This window comes from Molossus molossus, unplaced genomic scaffold (assembly GCF_014108415.1).
Source record: "Molossus molossus isolate mMolMol1 unplaced genomic scaffold, mMolMol1.p scaffold_m16_p_14, whole genome shotgun sequence".
NCBI classification, from domain to species: domain Eukaryota; kingdom Metazoa; phylum Chordata; class Mammalia; order Chiroptera; family Molossidae; genus Molossus; species Molossus molossus.
In genome coordinates this window covers 66,369,939-66,382,288 of record NW_023425349.1, presented here as the reverse complement: position 1 = coordinate 66,382,288, position 12,350 = coordinate 66,369,939, and the positions used below count along the sequence as shown (strand labels likewise).

Sequence of the window (12,350 nt, the reverse complement as noted above, 5' to 3'; positions counted from 1 at the left end):
CATTTATTGATGGTAGCCATTGTGACAGGTGTGAGGTGATAGCTCATTGTGGTTTTAATTTGTATTTCGTATGCTCAGTAAAATAAGTCAGTCAGAGAAAGACAAATACCATATGATTTTACTTATATGTGGAATCTAAAGAACAAAATAAATAAACAAACAAAATTGACTCAGACACAGAGAGCAAACTGGTGGTTGCCAAAGGAGGGTTGGGGACTGAGAGAAAGAGACGAAGGATTAAGGAGTACAAATTGATAGTTAAAAATAGCCATGGTGTGGCTCAGTTGATTGGAATGTGGTCATGTATACACAAAGGTCATGGGTTCGATTCCCAGTCAGGGTACATACCCAGGTTGTGGGTTGAATCTCCTGTCAGGGTGCGTATGGAAGGCAATGAATCAGTGTTTCTCTCTCACATTGAAGTTTCTCTCCCTGCCTCCCTCCCTCCCCTTCCACCTCTTCCTTTCTCTCTCTCTAAAATCAATTTATTGCCCTGGCCGGTTTGGCTCAGCGGTTAGAGCGTCGGCCTGCGGTCCGGAGAGACCCGGGTTCGGTTCCCGCTAAGGGCACGTAATTCGGTTGCAGTTTGTCCCCGGCCCTGGTTGGTCGTGCGGGTGGCAGCCACTCGATGTGTCCCTTTCACATCGATGTTTCTCTCTCTCTCTCCCTTCCTCTCTCTCCCTCCCACTCTATCTGTACAAAAAATGGAAAAATATCCTCGGGTGAGGATTAAAAATAAATAAATAAATAAAATCAATTTATTATATTTAAAAATATATTTTTCTTTATTGATTTTTAGAGAGAGAGGAAGGGAGAGGGAGAGAGAGAGATAGAAACATTGATTGGCTGCCTCCCACATGCCCCCTACTGGGAATCGGGCCCACAACCTGGACACGTGCCCTGACAGGAATCAAACCAGCCACCTCTAGGTGCATGGGTCAATGTTCACCCATGGAGCCACACTGGCCAGGCTCTAAAATCAATTAAAAAAAAACAGTCACGAGGCCCTTGCCAGTTTGGCTCAGCAGTTAGACTGTTGGCCCATGGACCAATGAGTCGCAGGTTTGATTCTGGTCAAGGGCACGTACCTCGATTGCGGTTTGTCCCTGGTCCTGGTCGGGTCATGTGGGAGGCAAGCAGTCGATGTGGATCTATCACATTGATGTTTCTCTCTGTCTCTCTCTTCCTCCCTCCCACTCTATCTGATGATAAGTAGAAAAATATTCTTGGGTGAAGAAGAAATAAAAGAGTCCCAGGGATATAAAGTATAACATAGGGAATATAGTCAGTAACATTGCACTATGTATGGTGCCAAGTGGGTACCGGAAATATCGGGGAGAACACTGTGTAAAGTATAGGGTTGTCTAACCACTATGCTGTACACCTGAGACCAATACGAAATAACATTGAAAGTAAACTGTAATTACAAAAAACTGATTCAGACAAATATTTATAAACATTATAATAGCAAATGAAGGTTTGCTATGGCAATGCATATATACATACTCTCTAAGAATTAAAAGAAAGAGAGATGTCCTTTACAGGAAAAACCTGGCTGACACTACCTACTGGCTTCAGACATATTTAACATCATCAACAATGTGATAATGGACATCATGTACCTCCTGATGCAATGCACTGAGAAGGATGTAATGTCACATATATAGGGTTTTTGCCAAAAATAAAGATAAACACAAAATGAGAGGAAGTCTGCAAAATGCATGGTCCACATGCTTAAAAAATGTCAATGTTATGAAAAGCAAAAGTTGACGAACTGTTTCAGATTAAAGGAGACTAAAGAGACATAACATCTGAATGCAATGAGTGATTCTGGGTTGGATTTGGATCTGAAGAAACTTGTTATGAAGAACACTATTGGGGCAATATAGTATATTAAATATTATTGTATAAGCATGAAATTTCCTGATTTGATTATACGGTGGTTAAAAACAAAATGTTCTTGCCCTGGCTGGTTTTGCTCAGTGGTTAGAGCATCGGACCGCAGACGAGGGAGTCAAGGGTTTGATTCTGGTCAAGGGCATATACCTCAGTTGCAATTCAATCCTCATCCCTGTTTGGGGTCTTGTGGGAGGCAACCAATAGATCTGTCTCCCTCGCATAGATGTTTCTCTCTCTACCCCCAACCTCTCTTCCTCCATCCATCCCTCCCTCCAATTTTATCTGAAAATCAATGAAAAGATATCCTCGGGTGAGGATTAAAAACAAAACAAAATATCCTTGCAGTACTTAGGAGTAAAGGGGCATGATGTATGCAGTTTACCTGTTGTTCAGAAAATGTATGTGTGTGTTTAGAGAGAGAGAGACAGAGAGAGAGAAAGCAATGTGGCAAAATGTTACTTGGAAAATCCAAGTGAAGGATATAAAAGAGTACTTTGTAGTGTTCTTGAAAATTACCTGTGAAAAGTTATTTCAAAATAGTTTTTAAAATAAAAAAAAAAGAAGCACTAAGAGTATTTATTGTTTTAAAGACTAAATAAAATAATTCACCAAAAGGTTTTAGCACAGGGCCTGACATAGAAAGAAAAACTCAATTTGTTAGATATTATAAAACCAATATCAGTATATCAACATATTAATATTTGATCAATAGAGAAATAGCAACATATATTATTAATAGCAACATATTAATTCAACATATATAGGGGTGGGAAAAAATAGGTTTACAGTTGTTTGTATGAAAAATAAGACAACAATTAATAATGCAAGAATAAACCCTGTTTTGCATACTCACAACTATAAACCCACTTTTGCCTACCCCTGTACATATAACATTTAATATCAGTATTGATCAATATATTTACTATATTGATAATAGCATTGATATGTTAATATTAATTAATAATATTAACTGGGATATCAATATACTAATATTCATTGTTACAGTAAATTTTATTAAAATAATACTATTGCATAATAATTATATTGGGCCTTGCTTTATTCACTTAAATTATATCATAAGTAATTTGATTTTTAATGTATGAGCTTTATTATGTCTTATAATTTAAAATTTTATCTAATTTTGGGTTTTTGTTGCTTTAATTTTTATTCTTTAGAAATAATATTTATAAATTTCTAAAATAACTTATAACCTTTATAAATTTTTGTCCCTTTTCCTGATTGTGTAGGACAGGTCCTTGAAATGCTATTAAGTCAAAGGGTGATATTTAAAGACTCTTTAGTTAGCTGCCAAATGGCTTTCCAGATGATTTCCCCTATTTTGTGTTTTCTCTCTCCCTCACCAACATTGCATAGTATGTTATTTTACTCTTTAGAAGGAGCTGAATTTCAGGAATTAAATTGTTTCTGAGTATTAGAATTTTGTTTGTTTTTAAAACTTTCCACTTTGTATTTTTCTCTAATAGCTTGGCATTTTCCTAAGGAGAATTATGAAGCAAAACAATAGTTTTGTTTTTTAAAAAAGATGAGCTTAGTAGTGATCAAATTAATACGGGAATCAATGTAGATTGTGTGGTTTCCTTATCCACCAGGAATATTATGCTGTCACCCAGAAAAATTACAGTGTCCTTGGGTGACTATCTAAGATAGATTTCCCATAGGGTCTCATATATAGACAGCTGGCGCTTGGTATCGGAAAGACCTGGGTTCAAGTTTTGAGTCTTTTATTTCCTAGCTCCTGAGCTTGAGCAAGTCTTTGGATCTTTCTAAGCCTTTGTTTTCTACTGGCAAATGAGAATAAAAGTGCTTTCCTCATGGCATCGTTGGGATGTTTAAATGAGGTAATGTGGGAAAAGTACTTAATATACCACGTGCTTTATAAATATTAGTTTAAAGAATTCATCATGCAGTTAACAATGCTTTCAGCTACAATGTTAAAATAAATAAAATATTGTGTTGCATGCTTATACATACTGTCCCTTAATGTACTTAGGAGAAAACTATTGCCCGAGTGCAACCCACAAAAATAAATTATTCTTCAGAGATTAAAGGTTACCCTAGGATTAGAATCCATGATTCCAGTGACTGCAGTTTAGCAATGAACTGAACCAAAGGTCTGCACACCAGATGACCGCATCCTAAATGCTTGATGAGTTTCCTGTACTTGCCTGGGAGACCCCCAAAGAACAGCTTCCTGCTAATGAGATGCTGAGCCTTCTAAGACAGGAGAATCTTGATTTGCTTTAATTCTGAAAGCAACAACACCAACAGTTTTGTTTTGTTTTGTTTTTTGGTACATAAAAATATGTAAAACTGTATTTAGATTTAGACTTAGGAATCAGATGTGTCAGAAAAGATGTAGCCATTTCAAGTTTCCTTAAGTCAGTTTTACCTTGGGAGTAGACTGAAAAGCTACCCCACCCCCAAAAGATATCTGAACAGGGCGATGGACTACTTTTAAGTGGTTGTAAAGGAAATACATTTTCCCCAGCTCTAAGTTATTATTGTAAAACTAGATCATTAGTTGTAAAGGTGCTGCTAATATAAGATTTAAAAGAATGAATGTTGAAAATGAAGTTTTTTTTCCTATTTATCCCTCCAGGAAACAGTCATCATAAAATGTGTTCCTTTGCCTCTTGATAGTAAGCAGATGCTTTACTCCCACAAAACAGAGCTCAGGAAGATTTAGCCTTTGCAGCAGAATCTGCCATAAATGTCTGAAAATATTTACTTGACCAAGATTTATGTTACACTGAAATTAAGTCTAATCTTAAAAGCAATGGTCTATTTAATTAAACTTTATGCACACTAGTGAATAATTTGAAGACATATGCTAAAAATCTCCTATGTAGAGTGGTGAGACAATGTGCCCCAAATATGCACATTCATAGAACTAGAGCTTGGTTTGAAGAAAGAAAGAATTTGAACCCTCTTAGGGTGGTACCTCTTTTCTAAATTCCTCTTTTCATCTGTGGAATGAGGCGCCATGAGTTTACATTGGTGATAACTTCTTTATTAATGTAGAGAGATAAACTCAGTACTGCGAAAAATACCAAGGCGAAGGGTTTTCTTTACAGGACTCTATGGACATCGAAGGGGAATTTCATCAGTTGCTCTGGAGAGTTGCCTCCCTCATTCCCTGCCTGTCCAGGAGAAGCCCCGTAGGCCGCATTTGCAGAGTTCCCTTTGTCTTCCAATTCTCTGGATACTGCGGCCTAACTGGTGACTGTGCTGTTGGCCTTTTGAGAAAGGACATTTCTCTTTGCTCAGCTGTCTTGCTGCTGAGATGCCACGACTTGCTTACTAGAAGGTGCGGCGGGCTGCTGATTGGCCACCCTCCGTTCTCCAAGGGCACCTAGAGACTGCTCCAGCTCTCCTTCCCTACTCTCTTGTTTTATTCTTGGCAAGTGTAGTATTCTATCGTTATGGTGTAAAAACAGCTCCAAAGCACCAAAATAGGGGACATTTGTGATCTGTCATTTAAATTCTGATGGGGATGGCTTAGAAATTTTTAGTCAAATTTAAGAAGGTATCTTCCAAGGAAAATTCTTACCTCCCTCTCCATTCCAGTCTTCAAACTCTGCTCCTTCTCTCGAATTCCACACCGTTTTCATTAAAACGACAAAGTGACCAAGGCCATCTGAATTTTTTTTTTCCAAATATAAAAGTTGGAAGTTCACGCTTCAGATATTTAATATTTATTTGGAGAAGTCGAAAAAGCTCCCTGTTAGTGTAAGTCACGGACATTTTAAAGTGACTATTCATTAATCAATGAATGCTTTCATATTTAGGAATAGTTGAAACCTTACTAACAACCACGCTGTTTATCTATGTTCAAGATTCTCCTGACGCTCGGCGCCTGCGCATGCGCGTGGGCGGGGAGCCGGCGGCACAATGGCGGCGCCCCGCCCTCACCACGGCCCCTCACCCACCGACTCTTTGACGTGGACGGCCTCCTGCTGGACACCGAGCGGCTCCACTCAGCAGTGTTTCAGGAAATACGTGATCGCTATGGGAAGTACTCCTGGGATGTGCAGTCCCTCGTGACGGGCAGAAAGGCCCTAGAGGGGCCCAGATGGTGGTGGAGGTGCTGCAGCTGCCCGCGTCCAGAGAGGGGCTGGAGGAGCTGGTCCCGCAGCGGCGCTCCTGCCGGGGGTGCGAGGCGTGTGCCCGTGGCCGTGGCCACAGCTCCAGCTCTGCGTCCTTCCAGATGAAGACCAGAAGACACGAGGAGGGCTTCGGCTTGTTTGATCACATCGTTTTGGGCAAGCCGGACCCAGATCTCGTCCTCGCCTGTGGAAGAGGTTCTTCCCTCCCGCTCCGCGGAGAAGTGCCTTGTCTTCGAGGATGCGCCCAATGGGGTGGAGGCCGCCCTGGCCGCCGGGATGCAGGTGGTCATGGTTCCAGATGGGCACTTGCACCGCGAGATGACGACGAAGGCCACCATCGTCCTGGCTTCCCTGCAGGACATCAGCCCGAGCTGTTCGGATGCCGCCCCAGGAGTGAGAGGAGCGCCGTGCCCTTCCTGTGCCTGCGCTGCCCCGGGCCTGGCCCTGCCCCCACTGCGGGAGCCCCAGCCCAGCACACAGCAGCGACCTCACTCCCGCACTGCCTTGCAAACAGTCATCCCGGCCTCAGGACTCCTGCCTTTCTCTAAAATCTTAGCAAGCCGCACCTGGACCGTGGAGAGAAACAAAACACAGACAGCCCAGAGCAGAGGTCAGAGCAGAGATCAACGCTGTTCCGTGAAGAACCACATAATGATAGTCACACCCTAACCATACACAGTGACCACACACATGCATGTATGTGCTGCTATGCGAATACTCGTGTGTGTGTGTGTGTGTGTGTACATGTTCATTCTAAGCATTCCCAAATGAACTTGCATTCGTCTTTACTATTTTCTGCACCCTGACCGGTGCATGTGAAATATGTATGCACATATGTATATGTTTTAATGTGTACAATGTATGTACATGTATTTGTGTGCGTTCTGTACTGCACCCATCGGTGTTGATCTTAACACGGAGAGTGGGTACTGATAACAGTGAGGGGCTTTGTCATTGGAGTAGGGAACCATGTTGTGGACCAGCCCTTAGGATATCATTCTCCTCAGCAAACATGGACACTTCTTTTGTGTCCTCAGAATACCTCTGTGGACCTCTGCTCAGAGCCTGACTCTGAACCGCACCCCACTTGTTTATTTTGGTGTGAACATCTTGTGGCTTGTATCTTACATCTAGGCTCATACCCCATTGGAGAGTTCTCTACCTCCAACATGTCACCTCGCTCCTTGAAGAACATGGATTTTTCTAATCCATCCTGGGATGTAAAGATCATTTGCTTTAGGACATATACTTGGGAGTACTTAGAGCCACAGTCCACTTTGTGGACAATTTATCGGGCATTACACTTCAGCCATTAGCCCCCTTTTAGGACTTGCTCAGCGTTTGGTGATGGGAATGGCATTCAGATGAGAACAGGGTGACCACAGGGGTGTTTCCGCTTCCTGCACCCTACCCTGTGGTCTTTGTCGTTGTCCTGGAGCTAGTTTTATACCTGGCCAGTTGCAGGAAGACTGCAGCAATGTCTGCGGCAGTCTGGTGGGGTTACTGCCTGTCCAGGATGGCCTCTGCTGGTGGCCTGGTGGCCTCTGTTCACCCCATTCTTTCTAGACTTGTTCATTGCCTATACACGAGTCTAGTCATAGAATTCTCTTGAGTGACTGCTTGTAACATCTTACTGGTTCCCTCACCAGTTAATTTACTGGAATAAAATGTTTGACACCAAAAAAAAAAAGATTCTCCTGACTCTAATTACCTGCTTCAATCACTTCAAATTATTGCTATTCCTGGTAATATGGCAATAACAGAACTTGTCTTCACAATTTGAATCTGTCATTAAGCTACCCCCAAACTGAGACTAAGATTCTTGTCTGCTTAAAACCAGAACACCTTACTCAGTAAAAAGAATGGAAGTTTTGTATTTATTTCCATTTTAATTGGTTCCTTAATTCCTCAAACAGAAATGGAAGTGTCAGAAATCACCTAATCATCAGTTTAAGAAGTAAGTCAAATTGTGGGGAAATCCCGTCAAGTTGTACAGAGCTTTAGAGAAAAAAAAAAGTCAATAAATTACAAAATGATTCAACAACTACTCGTAGGAAACAATTGCAAAATCTGTCCTTCTCTCTCTCTCTTTTTAATCTTTACTGGAGGATATTTTCCCTTTGAATTTCAGACAGAGTGGAAGGGAGAGAGGGAGAGAGAGAAACATCGATGTGAGAGAGACACATGGATTGGTTGCCTCTCACACGACCCCAACTGGGGCTGAGATCAAACCTGCAACCAGGCATGCGCCCTTGACTGGGAATCAAACACATGACCCCTCGGTCCACAGGCTGACACTCCCTCTGCTGAGTTAAACAGTCCAGAGCTGTCTTCCTTTTTTTTGATTTAAACACTCACTTGGTTCTCATAAGGTATTTAACTGCTTCCATTCTTTTTATGGAACATGTAAGCTTAACTCTTAGTTCTGTCTCAGGAGATATATTTGCTCCCAACCCACATTAAACCATTCTTGCTGTTAGTGAATGCAAAGACAAAATGGATATCTGACTTTTCACCCTTGAAGGATAAAGATACTTCCCGAAAATTAGCATTGCTTAAGATACTTTCAGGTTTGATGAAAGTAGGTTTCAGAGAAGTGGTGATGTTGCCTTTAATGAAGGAAAAGGTATCAGGAAGATAACATTGATTACGAACCAGGGAGTTATAAAATATTCAAAATTTACTTAGAGAAGATTTAGATACAATTCCTTCATTCTGCTCCATGAAAAGCGTATCTAGACAGTGAGTCACAAACATCTACACCCCAACCCCAGCCCAGCTATTTGGACTCATAGCCATTGATCTTTCATATAATTTCCCTATGTCAGTTTCCTCATCCAGAAAATTGCAAGGATAATACCTTTTCTAATGACCTCAGAGTTGTAAGTGGTACATATAATATTGAGTGTAAATATGGAATCATGAACTATGACATTATTTGCGGAGACAGGAGAAATATACGTCTGATTTTATTTGAGGAGAAAGTATAAGCCCTACATTCTTTAATTAACTCCTTGATTTTCATAAGCCATGTTTTCTTCTATTTAATTTCGGCTAGTGTAACCATGGCCAATGCCAGACTTTTGATCCAGGAGCTTGTTACATAAAGAGATCGAGATGTTTGCAAGACCTTTGCTTAGATCAATAGTGCTCAAACTTTTTGTTCTCAGGATTGCTTTATACTCTAAAAAAGTTATTGAAGACCCTGAAGAGTATTTGTTTAGTTGAGTTATATCTATCTATGTTTATTATGTTAGAAATTAAAGTGGAAAAATGTTTAGTTAATTTATTTCAAAGGAACAATAATAATTTATTACATGTTAGCAAATATTTTAATGAAAAATAAGCTATAATTTTAAAAACAAAAATTACTGAAAAAGTGGTGTTGTTTTACATTTTAAAAAATCTCTTTAATGTCGACTTAATAGAAAACAGCTGGATTTTCACATCTGCTTCTGCATTCAATCTCTTGCAAATATTACACGTCACATAGCCTCTGGAAAACTACATTCTGTAATCATGAGAGAATGTGAATAAACAAGGAAAATAATATCTTATTATTATAAAAATAATTTTGACCTCATGGAGCCCCTGAAAAGGTCTTGGGGACCCCCAGGTGTTTCTGACTAGTTTGAGGACTGCAGACTTACAAGATACTAAAAGCATACATTGCATCTTGAATGTGGATGAGGGTACATCCTATCAGAGGGTACATCTTATTCAGATACCTAAATCTGATTTAGTCATCATAAAAATCTTTCTAGGCTGTTGTTTAAAGACCTTTGAGTTAATGATAATCTCCTCTGAACTTAACAATTCTCTTTTATTGAGATATAATTGAGACATAACATTGTACAAGTTAACGGTAGCTAACATTTAATTATTTTTATAGCTAAACAGACTAATTGTTTTCAAGGAACTGAATGTTTTGTTACTTCACTTCTACACAAAGGGATTAAAGATATCTTTGTAGTCAGAAAATCATCAGGACTCCTTTGACATTTCTCTACTGGCTTGTTTGTGCAACCAGTGACTAGATTACAAACTCATTTCTTCATACAATTTAAGAGGAACAATCGATCTACTTTGATAAAAATATAAGGTGGTATGATTACTGCAGGGGAGACCCAGGAAGGTAAGATATTTGCCTCAAGTCACACAGCTGCCTGATGGGAAAACTGCAAGTGGAACCCAATCTTCGGATTCTTTACTCAGCACTTTTATTATGACTCATCATTACCCCGATTGGAACACCTAATTTTTAGAAGTAGGGGAATGAACCCACCTTCAGACCAGTCAGACCCCTTGTCACATGCTCCCATAGTGACCTGCATCATCACCTTCTAATTTCTCTTTCACTGTCTCCCGCCTACCAGATGGTAAGCTTCGTGAAAACAGGGTTCATATCTGCCTCATTAATTGTTAATTCCTGATACATAGCACATCCTAAGAAAATATTTATTGAGTGAATGATATTGTAATAAATGCACAGAATGAGAGTCAGGCTAGGTTTGTCTGGACTTGGAAGTTAATGTTATTATTTAAAACCCTGCTTTTTAAAAACACTGTAGTTGAAGCATACACCTACTCTGAGGTAGCAATTTCTGAAATATACCCAAGAGAAATTAGTGCACAGGTACACCTAAAGGCATTAAGAAATATTCATAGCAACTATATTCATAATGGCCCCAGCCTGGAAACAACCCAAATGTCTATCAACAAAGAAATAGATAAATTATTGTATATTCATATAATAGTATATTATGTAGTTATAATACAAATAAACTACTGGTGTTCAAATAACAGGGGTAAATCTCACAGAACTTATGTTAAGTGAAAGAAAACAGACACAGACAATTTATACTGTATAATCCATGTATACAAAGTTCAGGAACAGGCAAAATTCATCTATATGATTTTGGCTAGAATAGTGTCAACTCTGAGTAGAGAAGGAGGACATTGATTGGGGAGGGAAGAGAGGGAAGATTTGGGGGGCTGAATATACTCCATATCTTGATCTCGGTGGTTGTTACATGAGTGTGTAAATTCATGATACTCTATACTTAAGACTAATGTACTTTATGCACTTCACCTCAAATTATATGTTTCTATACCTCAGATATGTTTTTTTAAAAACCCTAAAGCTAGTACTTTTTCTGCTAAAAATTTTAAATCTCCGATGTGGAGGAAAATTGACTATAATCAATTTTTCAAAAGTTTCACAATTTCTACATAAATGATATAATTAAATCATATTAATAGTCAACATTTATGACATGTTTTATACTGCAGTAACCATGTGAGTGCTATATATACATTAGCGAATCTAATGACATTTGATCATTACTTGGTAGGTTACAGAGGACTTCTTGAGCATATTATTCCATTCAAAATGCATGTCAACTCCTGGAGATGTCTAAAGGGATGACCCTCATTTTATACATCAGGTAATTTGGGATCTGAAAGGTGAGGACACTTCTCCAAGGTCACACAACTTGTAAATGCCAACACTTTCCTGCCATCCATGGCTTCATGTGTGGCTAAGCTGCTCTGCTGTTTTTGTTTTTTTTTTTTTATCCTCACCTGAGGACATTTTTGCATTTATCTTCAGATAGAGAGGGAAGGAGGGAGGGGGAAGAGAGAGAGAAAAACATCAGTGTGAGAGAGACACATTGAGTGGTTGCCACCCACATGACCCCAACCAGGGCCGGGGACAAACTGCAACTGAGGTACCTGCACTTAGCGGGAACCGAACCCGGGACTCTCTGGTCTGTGGGCTGACACTCTAACCACTGAGCCAAACCAGCCAGGGCTGTTGTTCTTTTATAGATCTCTTACATTGCATTAATCTGGTAAATTCAAAATATCAAACTTCTTATAGGTTCTGCCACTTTGAACAAATAACATTTTATATTGAAAATAGCCCTAAATGTGAGAGTCAATACCAGGAGTGTTGGTAGACCAGGTCTGTGCAGTGTACAGCCTATTTGTCACACCCCCCGGGGAATTAGAAACATGGAACATATTGCAAAGGCTAGGAATCAAAGGATGTGAACTCTTCTTCCCATTCTACCATTAGTCTGGGAACTTGGGCGCATCTCTGGATTTTGAATTTCTCTTCCATAAAATGAAGACCCACAGCCAGTTTATCTCTATTATCCCATGAAACCCTTTGAATACATTCAGTGGATACAAGCCTGAGAGGCAGCCTCTTGCTACAAAGTTACAACTAAAAGTCATTGATTCTTCTCTCTGTGAGATCGACAGAATAATGTCAAAATTGTAGTGTTTTATAATGATTAAATGAGTTAATGTCTATTAAAT

General features: G+C 39.6%; 1 pseudogene; it reads left to right on the top strand.

Annotated features, from left to right (window-relative positions):
- Nucleotides 1–5,747: 5,747 nt before the first annotated feature.
- LOC118629324 lies at nucleotides 5,748–7,342 on the top strand (annotated as a pseudogene).
- Nucleotides 7,343–12,350: the final 5,008 nt, after the last annotated feature.